The 15,077-nt window shown below is 36.8% G+C and overlaps 2 non-coding genes across 2 annotated transcripts; both read left to right on the forward strand.

Annotated features, from left to right (window-relative positions):
- The first annotated feature begins 11,047 nt into the window (after positions 1-11,047).
- On the forward strand, positions 11,048-11,154 carry LOC128566104 (U6 spliceosomal RNA). The gene has a single exon (XR_008374400.1). It is a non-coding gene; the product is annotated as a U6 spliceosomal RNA (small nuclear RNA).
- Positions 11,155-14,410: 3,256 nt separating this feature from the next.
- Positions 14,411-14,517, forward strand: LOC128566155 (U6 spliceosomal RNA). Its single transcript, XR_008374450.1, has one exon. It is a non-coding gene; the product is annotated as a U6 spliceosomal RNA (small nuclear RNA).
- The last annotated feature ends 560 nt before the right edge of the window (positions 14,518-15,077 follow it).

Here is a 15,077-nt window from a genome sequence, read left to right on the forward strand (position 1 = left end):
GATAATATGATCTGTATATGGAAGACCCTAAAGACTTCATCAAAAGATTCCTTGAATTTAAAAATAAATTTAACAAAGTCTCAGATTATAAAATCAATGTATGCAAATCAGTAGCTTTTCCATATACTAACAACAGTGAAGCTGAGTCAAATCAAAGACTCAATGCCATTTACAATAGCTATGAAGCAAATAAAATATCTAGAATTCAGTTAACAAGGTAGGTGAAGGATCTCTACATGAAGAACTACAAAACTCTGGCGAACGAGACCATAGAGAACTCAAACGGAAAAAGATCTGATCCTGTACTGTTAGAATCAACAATGCTAGAATGTCTGTTGCAACTAATGCAACTTACAGTTTCAACACAGTGCCCAATACCAACATCTTCTTTCACAAGTGGAGAAAAAATAAGCCCAAGCTACATTTGGAACCAGAAGACTGCTTGAATAACCAAAGCAATCTGAAGCAAAAAGAACAGAACTAGAGGCATCATGTTACCTGACTTCAAATAATACTACAAAGCTACCAATGGTACTGTTTAAAAGGAGAGGCATAGACTAATAAAACCATATAGCTATAACCAATTGATGTTTGACAAAGCAGACAAAAATTAAAAAAGAAATCCTAGTGCTGGAAAACAGGATAGTAATTGGCAGAAGAATGGAGCAGGACTTAGACCTCACCATATAAAAAATAATTCAAGACAGATTAAAGACTTAAATGTTAGGGGAAAAATCACAAAATTTCTAGAAGTAAATGTAGCAAATATACCTCTAGACATGTGATTAGGAAAAGAGTTTATTACTAAGACCCCCAGGGAAATAGAGGAACAACAAAAATAAATAGTGACACTTAATTAAATTAATAATCTCCACAGGAAAAAAAATAATCAACAGAGTAAACAGGTATCCTACTAAATGAGAGAAAATTGTCACATTCTACACATCCAACAAAGAACTAATATCCAAATCTGCAACGAAGTCAAACAAAAAAGTAAGAAAAAAATAAATAAGCCCACCAAAAAGTGAGCAAAAGTCATGAACAGAAGTTTTTATTCAAAAAAAAATAGCTAAATAATAAACATATGAAAAATGTTCAGTGCACTAATCATTAGAGCAATACAAATTAAAACCACAGCGAGATATCTTCCTTACCTCTGCCAGAGTGGACATTATTAAAAAGTCAAAAACAACAGAATGCTGGTGTGAATGCAGAGAAAAGGAACACTTATACCATATCAGTGGACTGCCAACTATTACAATCTCTATGGAAAGCAGTATGGAGATTTATCAAACTGGTAAAAGTAGACCTACCATTTGAACCAGTGCTCCACGACTGGTTATCTACTCAAAGGAAAAGAAATCGTCAAAAACACACGCACACTGGAATGTTTGTCACAGCATGGCCACAGTCGCAAAGATACAGGATCAACTTAAATGCTCATCAGTTCATAAGTAGATAGAGAAAATGTGGTGTATATGTACAGCGTTGGGTACTACTTAGCCACAGAAAATAATGAATAAGTGTCATTCACAGTAACTTGGGGAGGAATGGAGACCCTTATCCTCCATGAAATATCTCAGGAATGGAAAATCCCAACATCTTATGTCCTCACTAACAAGTGTGAGCTACATGAGGGGTACACATAGACATAAAAAGATGTAAAGGACTTTGGAAATTAAGGAGAAAAAGCAGGAAGGGCATGAGGGATAAATACTTAACTTATGGGCCAACCTATTGGATATAGTGAAGTAGTGTGGCGGGCTACGGTGGCAGGCACATTGAAAGCCTTAACTTCAGCGTTTTACAATATTTTCATGTAGTAAAAGTATTTGTACACCTTTAATAATCTGAAAAAAATAAACAAATAAACTCAGGCTGGGTTTTGTACCTTGGCACCATTAAGGTAGCATTAGAAATGGTTCAGTGATTTTTGTTTTTTGATTTTTTATTAGGATAGGTAACATTTTGAAATAAATTAATGTGAATAACTTAAATGAAAGGGTTTTCTTCACATGTACCCTTTCTTCAGCATATCTGATAGGGCACCTAAATACTAGTGGACTTCTGGATGATCCAGCAACGGATTTTTTTTTTAATTGAATCATAGATGTGTACATTAATGCAATCATGGGGTACAATGTGCTGCTTTATATACAATTTGAAATATTTTCATGGAACTGGTTAACATAGCCTGTACAGCACTTTCTTAGTTATTGTGTTAAGACATTTATATTCTACACCTAGTAAATTTCACATGTACTCTTGTAAGATGCACCATAGGTGTGGTCCCACCAATCACCCTCCTTCCACCCATCCTCCCCATATTCTTGGGCTATAATTGGGTTATAGCTTTCATAGTAAGACTGAGTACATTGGATACTTTTTCTTCCATTCTTGAGATACTTTGCTAAGAAGAATACATTCTAGCTCCATCCATGTAAACATGTAAGAGGTAAAGTCTCCATCTTTCTTTAGGGCTGCATAATATTCCATGGTGTACATATACCACAATTTATTGATCCATTCAAGGGTCGGTGGCCACTGGGGCTTCTTCCATGACTCAGCAATTATGTATTGGGCTGCAATAAACATTGTGGTTCAAATATTTTTGTTATAATGTGATTTTTGGTCTTCTGCATATATACCTAGTAGAGGAATTGTAGGATCGAATGGCAGGTCTATTTTTAGTTCTCTAAGTGTTCTCCAAACATCTTTCCAAAAGGAATGTATTAGTTTGCATTTCCTCCAGCAGCGATGGATTTTTATAGGATGGGGAAAATTGCACACCTTCCCTAGCAATGTTGGCTCAGGCAGTTTCTCACTTTCACCGTATTATATGGTTTTGTATCATTCTTGTTTTCCTGCTTATTGGTCAGAGTCCTGATAAGTATCAGGAAAATGTTTTCTGATAATCATTTTGCAAGCCTTACAGATAATCACCCAATCAAGGTGGAGAAGGTAGATATTCAAAATGACAAGAAAGAGGGGGAAAGTTAGAAATCAAGAGAGGAACTCGGACTTCATATCATGTTTGGTTTTGTCTTTTGCAAAAATAAAGTGTTTTCCTTCTCTTAAAAAATGTATAGCCTTCTTTGGTTATTTACGTGTGTGCACATGCACCTGGGTTAAGATTCACATTTGCCTAGCTCTTCAGAGTCTCAGAATTCAAAAAATTTTAGAGCGCTGTAAGTGGAAAACCTTCTGGACACCATAACAGACACACTGATTTTTTAGCATAGTCTTGTGATGTCCAGTGAATGATAAGATTCAAAACTAAAAACTGCAAATGAAACTATAATAATTTAATCATGCTGAAGACTGTGTTAGAACGTGCAAAAATCTTTTGCCACTTCCCTTTCAAATAGTATTCTATGATACCTGAAGCAGATGCTTATATCCCCAGGCATGACCTCATTGACAAAGTGTAATATATGAGAAGTTTGAAAATGTTCTTTTCCTTTGACTTTTATTCTAAAAGAATTCTCTTTAAACTGCCACTTTCTGAAAATTGCATACAACTTGAGATTATTCAGTAATCTCAAGATGGTTGATATGGTAATGTGGTAAAGAGGGCTGCGAACAAGATTTTTCAAGTTTCAGAGTTATGTTTCACTCGTTCAATCTATTTTAACTTTATAAATGAAAAAACTAATGTTAAGTGACTTGACCAACATCACATTAATTAGTGCTAAATTGAATGCTAACTTTTCTCCAGCTCAGTGGTTTTCAACCATGGGTGATTTTGTACCCTCAGGGTACATGTGGCTATGTTTAAACACATTTTTGATTGTTACAGTTTGGAAAAGAAGTTGCTGTTGGTTTCTAGTGAGAAGAAGTCAGGGATTCTGCTAACTATCCTACAAGGCACAATACATTTCTCCCAACAGCAAAATAATTATTCAGTTCAAAATGTCAATAAGCCTTAACTTCAGAGATTGAGAAACTCTAGGTGCTAGCTGTACTAGCTAAGCTAATGCTATGTGCTGTAACAAATTTTAGTTTCTTACATAATGAAAATCAATCTATCTTTCCTCAATTGAATTCTAAAGCAAGTATTTCCAATTTTTTTCTGGTATAGTTAACAGAAATAGTTACCAATCGCTATGTAATATGCTACCCTTAGATTTAAGCTATGCAAAATTTTAAGTGGACTGGTTAAAAACAAGAACAGCCAAATATTTATTATTTTACAGTTTCTATGGATCACAAATTTGGGAGCAGCTTGGCTAGGCAGTGTTCTAGCTAAGTGTTCCTCATGAGAAGTCAGATGCCAGCCAGGGATGCAGTCATCTGGGCACCTGATTAGGATGAATGCTTCCAAGAGCTTCCAAGGGACTCACTGGCATCACTGGCAAATTGGTGCTGTCTATTGGCAGTTTCCTCATTCCTCTCCACATGTGCTTCTCCATAGGAGTTCTTGGGTATTACCAAGACAGAAGAGGCAAGTCAAGAAAGAGAATGAGAGCTGCTTTTCATGACATCACCTTGGAGGCCACACATCAATTTCCACAGTATTTTATGTGCCACACAGTTCAGCCTTGATTCCATCTGGGAAGGAAATAAACAAACGCTTGATTATGCAAATGTGAAATCATTGCTAGTCCTCTTTAATGCTGTTTATCACACCTCATTACTTCCTTTTCATGTCTCCACTATATTCTATACTAGACTTCAAAGATCACCATTGGAATCATCTCTATCTCAACCAACATGAAGAAGGAAAAAAGCAGAAAACACCACATGCAGGAGAGTTTTAGGCCATAGCAGAAATTCACATTCCAATCACATGATGTGGTGGGAAAAGGTAATTTACCTATGTGCCCAGAAAGAAGAACAAGTAAGTATGGAGAATCATCAATTCCCAGCCTATGCCATGCTTCCAGAAGGTCACTAAACACATTTTAGACAATGTCATGCAAAAATTAGAAATCAAGCAGATATGAAAATATAATTGGGAGACAACACATATACTTAATAATTAGAATAAGAATCACTATTAGATAAAAGTACCGATACAGGACAGTTAGCGCCCCAGCCAGCCCAGTCAAGTTGAGCTGGAGGATATACCATCTCCACCTCAGTGGTGTTGGTGCCTAGGGAGAGGAACCATCAGACTGGAGGTTAGGCAAGGGAGGAGGTCCCCCCAGCCAGAGGCTCTAGCAGGCAGAGGGGCCAGACAACCGCTGGGAGACATCAGGGCCTTAGTGTTTCCTTCCCCTTGCACTTAGGCCTGAACAGGGAAACCCCATTTCCTATGCCTAGGTCAATTTCATGTAAGTTTCCTAGGCCTCAATTCCTTGAATGGACTGTGTCCATTCATTAATATAGTCATTCACCTTGCCCCAGTGGAAAGGACTGTATCCATTCATTTCCTGACCTCATATTCAAGGAAACTATGCATCTATATATACCCCTAGAGTAGATAAAGACCCCAGAGAAAGACAAGAGAGAGGGAGCGAGAGAGCTTTTCTCCCCTGACTTGGGTTTTCTCTCTGCCAAAATCCTGTCCTAAAAAAAAAAAATCCTGTCTTACCACCGATCAGTGGTCCATGGATTCATTCTTGGAATCACTGAGACCAAGAACCTACTGAAGTGGAAATTCTGGTATCAGTACTTTATATAATTTACTAGCACAAAATTTTGATTTTCATTCCAACATAGCAAAAATAATCTTCACCTCCTTTAGCTATAAATTTATAAGAAGTACAGAAAACCAACATGGGTTAAATATCTTCTTTCTGCTATATGCGTATAATGTGTGACACACTGAACTGCCTAGTGCCAAGAAATAACTATTAACAATCCTTATGCTATGTACGAAAAAATAGACTTAAAAGTTAAGTTTATTATTCAAACTAATTAGAATAATAAGTAAAATACACAAAATTCAAACCTAGGTAGGTCTCGCCCTGATATCCCTGAAGAAGGTATTTTTGTTTATCTCACCAAACTGATACTACTCTGCTCTTACATCCTTAAAAAGATCTGTGAGCACATAAAAATTTTTATTTAGTTATATTTTTTAAGAATTGCTTTTATACACAGGTACTTACACATTCTAGACATGTCTGAAATTGCAGACTTTTCTTTAAAATTGTATAGAAGGACATAATGGGAAGTACTAGGAAACCCTGACCTCTCACCAGCATTGTGTTATGGCTTCTATTTGGGAGCACTTTTAGAGAATAAATTCATACACGCAAATAAAGTTGTGCATTCACCAAAAACTAGCTATAAAATATTTAAATTATACCTGCCAGAGACTACAAATACTTCATTAATGGGCAAATTGCAGAGAAATCTACTTGAAGCCAAAACAGTCTCTTCAAAAGAAGTCTTTTAGACGTACAGCACACTTCTTTCCTTCTTTCCCATACATTTTGTATGACAAACTGCTCAAGGTCATCCTTCAATGCTTGGAAAAGCATTTTCTGATCAAGTGATGATTACTTTAGCGTGATGAGATGTGAAAAGTATGCAAATGTGCTCTTTGATGGAAGAGCCATTTACCTATGAAAAGCAGCTTTACTAGAACAATGATACATTGGAAGTAAATGGCAAACCAAGTGGGAGCACAATACTTGGCTGGTCCTTATGCAGCAACCTATCCAGAAACAGCCGGTGCCAGGACCAGAAAATGATAATGTGTTAAGCATTGGAAAAGCCCATCATTTTTCGATCTTAGCAGAGAGCTAAATTGGGCCTAAAAATACACATTAAGACAAATCAGACAATTGTCTCAGTTTGCTCACACACTTCTGAACTCTTTTTATGCCTTTTTTGTTTTTGATATTTGCTGTTGCTGTAGCTGTGTCCCTCTCCCTGCTCCTTTTTGGAGGTGGGGTTTGTTGCTATTACTGTAAGGAAAGCTAATGTTATTATAAAACTTTACGTGTGTTTTATGTGAGTGCGCTTATTCTAGGGAGACATCTTTATCTGTATTACATATTGATATCATTTCTTATTATATTGGGGACAAATTCTCAATTTGTAAGGAGTAGAGGATTTTTCAAGACCCTTTGTCTCTTTTTACTTGCAGTATCGCTGTAACAACCAAGCCTCTCTCCCCCCCCAACATCACTAATTTAAAATACTTACTTGGATGCAAGGCTAGCCTCTGTTAACCTCCCCACCATAAGCATCTTTCTTCCTCATTTATTATTTTAGTTAAAAGAAATAAAATTAATATATGCCACAAATAAAATGTTAGGTATCTACTATATTAAATACTATTCACATAAGATTCCAGCCAAGGATTCTCTATAGAATCCCCACTAAAGAACCCACAATCCATGCTTTGATATCCACAATAAAAATGATAGCATGATGGACAATCGATGTGCCATTATAATATTATGTGATGCCACAAAACAGTGTCTTTCTTTTGGGTTTTCATTCATTAATAAAACCAGCTCCCAATCAAGATAGGTTTAGCAAAGAATCTCATGACTATTCAACTTCTCACTCATGCTAGCCAAAACACAAAAATTAAGCAAAACAGAACAAGTTCAAACACACAAAAAATTCACTTTTCTCAAGTGAAAACCTGGAAGTTTCTATCACTTTGTATCTTCCTATACTGTGACAAAATCACATTCAAGAGAGCCAGCCCTCAATACACTGTTCCTATCCATTAATAAACAGATCTACGAGAAATAAGAAATCGGAGGAGGCAAGAAAATATGGTTCACTGGAAAGAATATTAACTTTAGATTAAGACATTGTGTCCAAAGTTTGGATTAATTATTTAACTTCCAGAAGCCTCTGTAATTTCATCTCTTAAATTAGAATCACTAAAATTAGTGCTCAGGGTTGCTATGAGAATTAAATACAGAGGATTCACAAAATTTGCAAGCAAAAGGTTCATTTAGTTAGTGTCACTAATTCAGATTTAACCCGGGAGCTCGTTTGAGGATTTCACTCCTGGAGTCTTTTCAATCCCAAAGGTGTCGGGACATCCAAAAAGTGCAGTATTTCATTTTTCTTCTTTAAATTTTTTTCCTTAATATCTCAGTGTTTTTACTTATGTTTTTTTTTTTTTTGCATACTTATTTAAATTCTTCATAGACCCTTAGCACAGTTAAGCAGTTTAGTTTTAACTTCTGCTTTCAAACATTTTCGTGATAGGGAAATGCGTAGAATTTAGTGGCTACTTGATTCATTTTGCAAGTTTCTAAGTTCACCTGCAGTTAAGACTCCTGTTCTTCAAATACTTTCTCCTATTTGAAAGAAAAAAAAAAAGATAAATTGATGACATTCAGAGACACTGTGTTATTTCAAAACAAAACAAACAAAAACGCACTCCTCAAAATTATACCTATGCCATTGTTTAATTGAAGCATATTCTTAAGTTGCTGCTTATGTTTTTTTATGTTAGGCTAAACTGGGCAAGAGTGAAGCAATATTATGTTGTTAAAGAGTGTACACACATACACACACACATATATACATACACACACACACATACATACACATACAGTCGTAGGGCCATCATTTTTAAAAAGGACCTCTGAGATGGCAACACTTTGTCTTTCCTTATTGTGAAGTTTGGATAATCTTTTTCTACTTTGAAATTTTTTACATAGTTTTTTTTTGTTTGTTTTTACTGCTAAAGACTTGTTATGTCCTAGAATAAAAAAATACAATGAAGCTTTTAAACAAAAAAGCTAAAAGGGACATTGGTCAAGGAGCTTTCTCTTTAACCTTTTGACTCTCACCCACAGGAGCGCCAATGACACGATGATCAGTGAAGTTGCACAAAACCTCACAAGTCTTCATGCACTTCTCATACTATACATGTGATACTGTGAGCCTGTTTCTATTATGTGCTGTAGATGAACGTTCCTGTCAGAAAATGTGCATCTATTCTTAATCGTTGCATTGTTTTATGTTGGATGAATTCACTTTAAAACATTTAATCAATTCTCTGCTGAAAGAAAGGTATTTGTAAAGTGAAGTTCAAAGAAGTAATGACTAAGATCACGCAGTGCATGAGTATTGAATGAGAAATATAAACCTTGCAGTTTCTGCTTTCAAGGTCTGTGCTGCCTCCACTGTAGAACACTGGTTTGCTTTTTTTAACACAGCATTCCAATTCTTTGACTGCATGTCATTGGCCTAGACAAATCACAGAAGGTTCTTAAAACAAAGTTCCTGTTGCTGGTTAATAACTCATGCATTTTTGCATTCTCACTCATTTAAAAGAAGATCCTTGCCAATAGATTTGTAGGTCCCTGTACTTATAATGTGGAGATGTTGCATAAAGACTTCCAGTTTTACATAATTTTGAAAGTTAACATGGAAAATTCCATGGTACAAATGCCCCCAGCTGCATTAGTTGAAGCATTAGCCCTAGGCTTAGCTTGCACTGAACTAAAATGAGCAGTTAGAACAGTAAAACAATGCTCACCAGTCTTCTGCATTGTGTGAACCCAGTCATAAAGTGCATGTTATGATGTAACACCCACTGGGCCTAATTATTCCCTTTTATGTATGGCGGAGCACAAGCTGTGCAACCTTTGGGAGCATTGACTACTCAGAAAGCCTTCCATCCCTCTCTCCTCCCACTCTCTGCCCATAATAGGAATTGTCCCATCAAGCTTCCATTCTGCTAGGAGAGAGAATAGACTTTTCGGTAATTGATAGTCTCTGTTCTGGCATGAAAAAGAGCAAAAGCCTGCAATTGCCACTCCTCTACTCAGACATATTTAACTGATTCCCAGTGCCAACAGGATAAAAATCTTTCAAACGGCTTAAGGTCCTCGGTGATACAGCACGACCTGCCTTCATAGCCTTGTTCTCACCACTGTCTCTCTATAAATTTTTGCTCATGCCAGAATTATCTGTTCATTGTTCTGCAGAAGTAAATCATACCTGCTCACCTTTCTAAAATCATGGCATTTTCCATAAAGGTCTTCATATCTCTTCCCACTATGTGAATTCAATCCCATCACACAGTCTTTTCCTAAAGTCTTATTCCAAACTAACTTGGGCTTACTTGATGTCTCGTTTATTTATTTGTAGTACTTATTTGCTCCTACATTAATCTTTTTATTGTGAATTTTATTTTTTGAGCACAGTCTTTTTTCTCCCCCAGTACAATAATTGGCTTTTACTCTGTCCCTAGATGCTTAAAGGATGGCGTCCTATTTTCCCTTAGGTGTTTAAATCTAGAGATCGATTAATTTTTTGGAGAGAGATCAAGAGGGCTGAGTAGAGACATGGGTTGCCACATTGTCTCAGAAAGAAGGAAAAGTTTTAGATTAAAGCAAACATAGTGCAGGTGTAATTCAGTGGGAAAAGTGCTCAAATGCACTTGCACTGGTGATTCCACGGGAGGAAGTTAAAGTTATGGAGCAGAATAAGAAGAAATGAGATTTTGGCAGAAATCAACCTCTGAGAAGCATGAAGTCCCAAAGAAGAAGTTAGTAAGGGTTTTGTTTCTCCTTGCTTCATATCTCTAGTAAATAGCATGCACCCAAGATGCTGGAGAATTTTTCTGTCCTTAAGAGCCAAAATGCTGCCACCAGCAGTCAACTTTGAAGCTTCTTGAAAACAAACAACCAGGCTGCCAGTCCCTCTGGGGTTGTTTCTCATCACCACAGACCCAAGCTAAGATGACAGGCACTGCGTTGCTTCTCTGGCCATTGTGTGCCGTTTTTCCTTCTCAGGGAGTTTTTGCTCATTAGTATTCATGTTATTGGTCCCTACATAAACATTTCCTAATCTCCCACCCAGACTGTGATAGCCACAGGAGCCAGAGGGTACCAGGGAACAGTGTGGTCCCAGAGCTTGAACATTCTGGGCGGACTGCTTGCCAGAAAGAAGGACAAAGAGGATCAGAGTGCCAGTGCTCCTCCATTCTGACTTGTTTCCTCCCCCTTCCCACTCTCCTACCAATGTTGCCATGTGGCATAGGTCCCCCAAGGGACGATTGAACCAGGACTCTCAGGAGTGACTGCTTTCCCTCTGTTGGTGTGTTCACTACACCAAGCTTTCCACTAAGACTGGGGTTCACACCTATCCACTTAAAGACCTGCAATGGGTGCTCGCTTCGGCAGCACATATACTAAAATTGGAACGATACAGAGAAGATTAGCATGGCCCCTGTGCAAGGATGGCACGCAAATTCGTGAAGCGTTCCATATTTAAAAAAAAAAGACCTGCAATGGACCAACAGGTGCTCAGACTCGAACTCCCTGCCTGCTAGCCCTCCACAGTGCTGATAGCCTGACTGCTCCAGCAGGGCAGGACATACCCAAAAGTGGAGGGACATTAAACCTACTTGAGCTAAACTAGGGCTACTACTTAAACTAAACTAGGGCTACCAAGGGAGATCCGTACCCCCAGGACTAAATATGTTGCTAGGGTAGGAGGTACTGAGAGGAGATTAGTGATTAATTTTCTTTAATCAGAGAACTTACTCATTCTGGGAAAGTCTTTAACAATACTGTGAATTAGAAAAGAGTCTGCATTTTTTTTCTCTTTACTTTTCCCAGAGAGCACTATCCACAATCCTATCATTGTTATGAAGTGTTCCATATATTAGATCTGTTTAAGTCCATCAGAGTTTATATTGAACACCAATTAGCAACTTTAATTGCAGATGGTATCCATAACATTAACAAAAACAGTCCCAGACATAAAGGAGTAAATTCGATGTGTTTGGTAATGACAGAAGACATCATAACCTTAAAGGAAATCTCTGGGTCCTTTTGTACAAAGAAGATTAGGGAAGACTCTAGGCTGCTTAGAATGAAAGTAAAATATTGAACTTTTAAACAGTCATGCTGGTTTAATACCAGAAATATTTAAAGAGGCCTTTAGCTATTTTGCTGTTCTCATATTATAGGTAAATAGTTATAGTTCATCTTCTGCAGTGCTGCTTTTGGGTCTTCTAAGCCAATCTCAATAGGTAAATATCAATTGTTCAGCCATAAAAGTCCATAAAAACCAGAGTTCCAGAAAAAGTATTATGTTTTGCATACAGTAATGTGTTTGCAAGTGTTTTATAAGCCCCGTGCAACGAAAATGGCAGTGCAAATACCAACAATACGATGTTTCAGTTACTCTCTGGGACACCTAATAATATTAGCAATATGTTTCCATTAAGTTCACACCACATTTATTAAAGAACTATATGTGGTTTTCTTTTTCAATTTGAAGCTAACACATTGCTAAAAAGAACTCCAAGTAAGTGTATGTCATCAATCTTTGTATACCAGGTGACATTTATATCAGTGCACCATGGGACATTACTTTCAAAATGACTTGAAAGCCAAACTAAGACTTTACAGGGCTACATGACTTCCCATTTCCAAATTTTAGCAGCTCAGACAATACTATACACATAAACTAAAGCAATTGCATATCATAAATGTGACCTTAAATCCATTTACCTGGTTAGTTGCCCCTCTACTGTTATTTTCTATGTAGGCACTGGGAGGTAAAGACACAAGTTTAAGTCAATTCAATTTTAATGTCAGGGGTTTATTCCTCACCCATATAGACATACCTTTTACCCTCTTGCTAAAGGAAAAATGTTAGTCTGCTTTCCCTTTATTAACAATGACTGTAGGGTATTCAATAATTTAAGAGTTAACACATTGGTAGTATTTATCTTAACTTAGGCTTTTGGGAGAGTCTCATGTTTGGTTATTCTATGTATGTATCATTTCTTTCATGTAAGAATGATAGAGCCAACCAGAGAGGTGCTCTTTCAAAATCCCCTTGTATCTCCCCTATCTTTCAGTAAGCCCCTAAGCTTCAGGCTACTTTGTTGATGGTCTACACTTACGCTATTTACCTAGGGGCAGCCCTCCAGATACTGGAGTCCCTTTGCCCTGCAAGCAAAGAGAGTTTATGTCCCTTTAGTGCAAGCGTTATTCAATGACTGACAGACTAGGGGCATGAGGAGTTAGATAACTGGCCTCAGACCAGTACCAGTATTTCCAGGGAAGTTGGCTGAAACCTCTTTCCATGGGACATGCTTCAAATCATAATCTTATTTGACTTTTTCCCTTTTTTGTTCCTGCTTCTGCTTTCACCAGTTTATCTTGTGAGTTCTTCCTAACAACTCACTGGAATATAAATGATCATTTTGAGTTCTTCTCAGGGGAACTCAAACCAACACAGCTTTTTCTACACCTAGATAAATGCTTACTAAAGTACAATTCCTGGTCTACCATTAAAGAATGACACAAAAATAATTTATTTCATTAGAATCTCATTACCTTTGATGCAAACTTCTGTTAAGAGTTCCTTTTGGAGACAGCAAGAGCTTCAAAGTCAGAACAAGATTCAAAGTCAGGTGAGTTGCTCACTAGCTGGGCAATACTGGAAAAGCTAATTCATCTCTCAGAGTCCTTATTTCTTCAACTCCATGGGAATAAATCCCATAGAAATGTGTTGAACATTAAATGAATATGCCCAGCCTACTGCTTTGCTCACAGAATTCTTCATTATGAATAATTTTTGTCCTACCCACCACATGTTTGAAAATGTTTCATCTACTAAAATTCTAATAAATGATTTTCCTATGAGTGAATAATAAAGTGATAACTTGATATACTTTGAAAGTCAATTTGAGTACATCTGTTAGTTTTGTAGGGATTTAGTAACAAATGACAACAAACTTGATGGTTTAAAACACCGGAAACATATTTTGTCACAAGAATGGAGTCTAGAAGACTTAAATAGGGGGTTGGCACAGTTGGTTCCTTCTGGAGATTCCAAGTGAAAATCTGGTTCCATGCCTGTCTCCTCCCTGCTGGTGGCTACCAGCAATTGTCTGCGTTCATTGTCATGTGCTCGCATCATTGTAATGTCTAACCCTGTCTTCCCATGTTTAACCCAGCATTCCCATGTCTTTCACTCTGTGTTCTTCAGTGTGTTAAATTTCTCTGTTTTCTTTCTTATAATGACAACAATCATTGAATTTGGGGGTCTACCTTACATCCATAATAATAACATTTAGAAATCCTTAACTACACTTATTCTGTGAAAACCCTATTTATAAATAAAATCACATTCACAAGAACCAAAGATTAGGACTTGAACATATATTTTAGGGCAGACACACTTCAACAAACTGCAGTTGAGCTTTTATGTACAGACACAACCATTCTGATTGCTACAGACTCCAATTTGATTGAAATAAATAACTCCCTTGTTCTGAGGCAAAATTCTAGGATGCTGGTTTCATAAGATGGTTAAATTTGACAATTTAAACTTTTGAACAAATTTAAAGGTCATTTTCTTTAATGTTTCCCTTTCAATAAAAATATTTTATAAAATATTGCTGAGCAATGACTGTGATGCTATTTTTAATTACACTAAATTTATGTTTTCTTCATGTAATCCATACTCCATGCAGAGAATTTTGTCTATTAAAATTTTTCTATGACCAGTGCTCTCTTTGACTGCACATATCCTGAAATTGGAGTGATACAGAAAAGATTAGCATGTTCCTTGCACAAAGATAACATACCAATTTATGAAGCATCCCATATGTTTATGCAAAATAGATTAGAGCTACAAATTTTAAAAATTATACATTATAATCAAGTAGGCTTTATCCTAGGGAAGAAAAGTTGGTTTAACATATGCAAATCCATAAATGTAATTCACCATATCAATAAAAGCAAAAACAAAGACCATACGATCCTCTCAATAGATGCAGAAAAAGCGTTTGACAAAATTAAATGTCCTTTTCTAACAAAAACACTTAATATTATAGGCATAGATGGCACACTTCTTATTTTTTTAATTAAATCATAGCTGTGTACATTAATGCGATCATGGGGCACCATACACTGGTTTTATAGACCGTTGGACACATTTTCATCACCCTGGTTAACATAGCCTTCCTGGCATTTTCTTAGTAATTGTGTTAAGACATTTATATTCTATATTTACTAAGTTTCGCATGTACCCTTGTGAGATGCACCGCAGGTGTAGTCCCACCAATCACCCTCCCTCCACCCATCCTCCCCACTCTCTCCCCTTCCTCTCTCCCTTCCCCATATTCTTAGGTTATAACTGGGTTATAGCTTTCATATGAAAGCCATAAATTA

Source organism: Nycticebus coucang, chromosome 14 (assembly GCF_027406575.1).
Source record: "Nycticebus coucang isolate mNycCou1 chromosome 14, mNycCou1.pri, whole genome shotgun sequence".
Classification (NCBI taxonomy): domain Eukaryota; kingdom Metazoa; phylum Chordata; class Mammalia; order Primates; family Lorisidae; genus Nycticebus; species Nycticebus coucang.